This window comes from Cornus florida, unplaced genomic scaffold, assembly GCF_030987335.1.
Source record: "Cornus florida cultivar Cherokee Brave unplaced genomic scaffold, ASM3098733v1 CherokeeBrave_3.0.0_Hap2_Chr01, whole genome shotgun sequence".
Lineage (NCBI taxonomy): Eukaryota > Viridiplantae > Streptophyta > Magnoliopsida > Cornales > Cornaceae > Cornus > Cornus florida.
This window is the reverse complement of record NW_026775571.1, coordinates 36,937,050-36,942,771: the sequence shown is the minus strand read 5'-3', so window position 1 is coordinate 36,942,771 and position 5,722 is coordinate 36,937,050. Positions and strand designations below refer to the sequence as shown.

Sequence of the window (5,722 nt, the reverse complement as noted above, 5' to 3'; positions counted from 1 at the left end):
GTAAGTGTAAGTCTCTAACTTATCCGATTAGTCTCAATTTAATACACGTGAAGGAACATGTCAAGGAAAACATGTATGCAAGGTTAGAACTTAATCAAGTGCATAGAACCATTGTGTGGATTTTAATTATTTTATTTAATTAAAATCCCTAGATTTTGAAAGTCATCCAAATGATCTCAAATTAATATATGTTGTTAAACATGTCAAGACTTGATTTAAGAGCATGATACAAGTACATTCTATACAAGTTACGGCTATGTGTATTAAACTTTAATACAAGAAAAATAATAAATGAAAGGCTTCAAAACCAAATCAAATATTCTATATTTAATATATGTGAAACTATATTGCATGCATATCAAGAATTTCAAGTTGGAAATCCAACGGGATGAATAGTACACTTGGAGCAAATTAATTAATCCAATAATTTAAATATTACTAGATTTCCAAACTTCTCCGATTACTCTCAATTTAATCGATGTTGAAGAGCATGCTAGGACCTAATATAATATGCTATCACATGTTTATTTAAAGCTAGATAAGGCCACATGATTTAATATTTTATTCAAGATAAATATGAAATAAAATATTCATTTCTTGTCCAAATAATCTAGATTTAATATATGTCAATCTACATATCAAGGGGTAATATTCTATCATGCCACATGATTAAACAAAGCTATGGATAACCGGGAAAATTAAATCCTTCACAAGAAAAATAAATAATAAAATCTCTAAATTTTGAATCCAAGCATGTAATCAAGTTGTATAAGCATCACAAGCATGTAGTATACCAATAATTTAAATTATAACACCCCCTACCTCAATTTGAGATGAAAACCTCAAATCCTCACTGAAAAAAAAGTGTCCCGAATTCGCCTACACCGAAGGATTTTGTCGGGGACAACATGATCTACATGAATCCGAAGGAAGCCCCATGAAAATCACAACTTGACTCTTAACCCAAACTCAAGAAATGGTAGGAAATGAATTCTAATAAGGGGGAATAGTAGAGCATGTCGAGGGGAGCGATAAATGTAAAGGCCGAAGAGATTTCACTTAGGAAATCAAGTGGAGGAGAAGGTCAAAGGGTGGCAGGCAAGGAGCTTCCATGGCTGCTGGCCAAGAGGTGGAGAAGAAGAGTGAAAATCTGATTTTTCAATTTAGGGCATCCTATTTATAGTAAGTCTCAAAAACTGCCCCGAAAGGGCCCCGCTGGGTCCAGAAAAGTGGATTTTGAGCAAACGCGCTCAAACGGCAAAACTCCGTGAACTATAAAAGATTTAAAATGAGAAAATATGAACAACGAAAGAAATGGCGTCAAAAACTGAGTCCCGAGCAAAGAGATATGCCCCGAACAAGTTCGGCGGCAACCAGGTCCAGAAACTCTGAAACTGGAGAAAAACGACCAGAAGGAAATTCTATGAATTTATGAGTCAACAAAAAGTTAAAATGAATCCCGTACGAGGATCCAAGCTCCAGACGAGACATTTGGCAATAACTTTCGTTAATTGCACAATGGCCCCTAAAAAAAGGGTTAACTGCGAAACTGCCCAAGAATGAAAATATCTTCCAAAAGATATTTTCTTAGATACCCCTGAAATAAAATATCTTCAAAATATATTTATGAAAAACACCCCAAGAAATGAAAAAGATTCTGAAGAATTGTGCATCTATGCCCCTATGGACACCGGGAGCAACAAGAGTACTTTCTTGCAAAAGTAAAGATACGTATTTCAAGGAAACCACTCAAGATGAAGGCACGTGAAGTCAAAAACCAACTCCGAGCATGAGAAGTGAGGTTGTGCCAACAATGTGACAAAAGGGAAAAAGACAGAATAGGGAAAAAGACGAAACAAGGAAAAGGACGAAAGGCGCATAGTGTCCGAAAAGTGAAAATACGAAAGTGACTCGGTCCTCAAAGGAAGTTGTCAATTCACATGAAAAAGTCTCAGAAACCAATTCCGAGCACTCGAGATGACACTAAGCGACACGAAACAGAGCTCAGAAAAGAAAATTATACGAAAAAAATTTATTCGTAAAATTTCAGGAAAAATGAAAGGAAGGCAAATGACCGAGTCGTTACAACCACTTTCCTAGGTGTTTGGCTTTTGTTCTTCCTCTTTTGGGTGCATAAGTCTTTTAAGAAATTGACATAAGCTGAAATTTGCTTAATTGCCTCCAAAAGTGGAAGATTGACTTTCACTTGCCTAAACGTATCCATAATTTCATTTGCTTTGGCCTTTTGCTTGTCATTTGAAATGGATCCTTTTAAGGTATCCGGAAATGGAGCTCTTGGCTCAAAAACCTTTTCAAAAATTTTCTTTGAAGTCTCTTCAACACAAGAAGTTTTGAAATCATGTTGTAAATCTTTCTTTTCAAAATCACTTTTCTAGATATTTTCATTCAAAAAATCATGCATATGGAATGAAAGAGGAATAGGATGTGAAACGGGACGGGTGTCAACTTGTGGTTGCACCGGTTCACTCTCTTCATTGGACATACCCACTTGGTTGTCCACAATCTTCCCACTTCTCAAGGTAGTCACCGCATTGACATGCTCTATTGTGTGACCTTCCAATGAGGAATGAGTCTCCACAACACATTATTGCTTTTGTGGGGCATTCAAAGGCATTTTCCCTTTCTCTCTAGCATTCAAAGTACTAACTATTTGCCCTACTTGGGTTTCTAGCTTAGCAATGGATTGAGAATGAGAATGAAGCAATTGAGTGTTAGCCTCTAGAATGCCTAGAGCGGTCAAAACTTTCTCTTCAAAAGCGGGACTCCTAGCATTTCCTTGAGAATATGATGATTGATTAGGAAAATGAGAATTAGAGAATTGGTTTCCTTGTGATTGAAATGGTTTATATCCTTGGGAACCTTGGCTTTGCATCAGAGGTGGAATATATTTCCCTTGGAAACCACCTTGGGGAGGGTTTGAGCCTTCCCCTTGGTTTTTCCAAGAGAAATTGGGGTGATTCCTCCAACTAGGATTATAATGATTGCCATAAGGGTTGTTCCCTTGATTAACAAAAGTTGCATTGACTTGTTCATGATGCTCACTTTGCACATGTCCATGGGGACAATTGGAAGTAGAATGTAAAACACTTGAACAAGTCATACATGTCTCATTGGATGCATGATGGGAATGGTTAGGGATGGAAGATACTTAATTTGCCGAGTTTTGGTTAATCAATAATTGATCAAACCTATGAGATAAGGATTTCATCTCGGTGGCTATTTCATTGGAATGGTCGACTTGATGTAAGCCAACACTTTTCCTTCCACTTGAATTCCTACCATTCTTAGAAGATAAAGTTCGATGCAAAGAATTCTCACTCATGCTTTCATAAAGACGCCACACGTCATCCTCATGCCTATCAATGTAAGAGCCACCCATGGAAGCATCAACCATGCCTTTGTAATTGTCCGATAAGCTCTCAAAGAAATATTGAACTAATTGCCATTTGGGCATGTCATGATGTGGACACTTCTTAAGCAATTCATTGAATCTTTCCCATGCCTCATGGAACCTTTCCCCATCCCCGTGTGAAAACTCTCGAATTGAGGTTCTCATGGCATTGGTCTTAGAAACCGGATAGTACTTCTTCAAGAAATCTTGTTTCATTTCTGCCCAAGAAGTTATTGAAAAAGGTCTAAGATTGTTAAACCAATATTTTGCCTTGTCTTTAAGGGTGAATGTAAAAAAGTTTAAGCCTTAAGACCTCTTCCGGCATGTCCGTGTATCTCATGGTGGAACATATATCAAGAAACTCATCCAAATGCTTGTAAGGTTCTTCACTTGGAAGTCCATGATAGTTAGGAAGCATTTGAATGGTTTGTGGTTTGATCTCATAGTGGTGTGCTCTAAATGGTGGCAACTGAATGCATGTAGGTGCATTATATTCATTAGGCATATAGTGATCTCTTAAAATAAGGGGAGGATTAGAAATTGGATGTGCAACATGGGCACCTTGATTGCCTTGAATGATGGGAGGTGGTGGAGCATAGATTGGCCTTGGCATTCCCAATGGAACTTGGCCTTGTTATTGTGGTGGATGAATGAATAGCCTCGGCATGCCTAATGGTACTTGCATGTTATCATGATGCACATTGGGGTAGAGGATGCCTTGTTGGTCTATGTGACCAAGGCCCTCCACATGGTCCTCATTGTGTCCTTCCATTGATGAAATGGATTGACTAGAACTTCCTCTTCCCCTAGGGTTTCAAACAACGGATTCAAGATGAAAATTTAGAGGGACAAGAGTGGGTCTCAATGATCTACGACCATGCATGCACAATGCAATATAATAAGCAACAATAACAAACACTTCACCTTCACAACAAATCAACAACCTTCCTCCACATACAATGTTCCCATACTCCCATGCTATCAACAATATGCAAGAAAAGTAAACTGCTTCCACGTGGGCTCACGATTTATCTAAGAATTGAAATATAAGCCTCCACGTGGGTTGACAATTTAACTAGAGATTGAGTTAAGAAAGAGCTCACAAAGGGTCCTTTAGCACTTCAATTTAATTTCAATTTTTAGCCTTACAAATTTTTAGAATTTTGCCTTTTCCTTTGCATTTGCTTAGCTCCTTTGCTTGGATGCTCCTTTGTTCACCTTCTTGCTCAATGCACCTAGTCAAACAAAAACCAACACAATAAGTAATCAAAATGAAAATGAAAACAAAGTAAAGACACGATCAAAAGAGTACTAATTCTTAATTGATTCCACAAATACGACGTTGCCTATCAATCAATCCCCGGCAACGGCGCCAAAAACTTAGTGTGTCCCGGGTCGTCACCCCCGAAACCCAACAGTTTGTGATACCAAAAGATAATGGTGTGGAGCTATGATGAATGTGGCCAAGTTTTATATTTAGAAATTGCCACTACTACCTTTCACTAAAAATATAGTTAGGGCAAGTAGGGATCATCTCAAGGGATTGGTGGGTTGTACTAGGTTGAGGAATCAAGATTAGGGTTAGTAGGTCGAATGATCAAAAGATTGGTTGGTGGGTGAATTACACTAAGATGCAATTTAAACTAAAGTAGGCAATTAAATGTAATGGAGAGAAAATAAGAGAGATCTTGAGGTTTAGAGATCACCACTAAGCATAGCTTTTCTACACCCTTAATGAATGATTAATGAGTGGGAAAAACATATATTGCAACAAAGAGTGTGTGTGTGGTTGTTTCAATAAGCATGGATGACAAATTAAGCATATATTGTCTAAGCAACATGATGGATAGCACAACATATCAAATTAAGCCATTAATCCTTTCTTTAAACTCACAACCAAACACATCACAAGGTTAGAGATATATGTCACTTGCTTTCATAAGTATGGAACATCAAATAACAAGCATGGATTGTCCTCCCATTTAACATCTAAACTACAACTTCACTACAATTAAGCTAATGACATGAAATTAAACTAATTAAACTAAGGGAGGGGTACAATCCATCAAGAAATGAGTATGAACCATCAAACAAAACACAAGAGCATTCCATTAAGCACTATGTCTTGACAATCTCTAAATCTATAGCATTAATACACATAGACATGCATCAACAACACAAGAAATAGAGACAAGCACATGAACATCTATTATAGCATACATAGACATATGAATAGAATGAAATGATCAATTAGAAACATTAAACCATATAAATTATTGAATAAACAAGATATATATATATATATATATA

General features: G+C 37.0%; 1 pseudogene; it reads left to right on the top strand.

Moving 5' to 3' along the window:
• Positions 1-3,473: 3,473 nt before the first annotated feature.
• Positions 3,474-3,572, top strand: LOC132282691 (small nucleolar RNA R71; annotated as a pseudogene).
• The last annotated feature ends 2,150 nt before the right edge of the window (positions 3,573-5,722 follow it).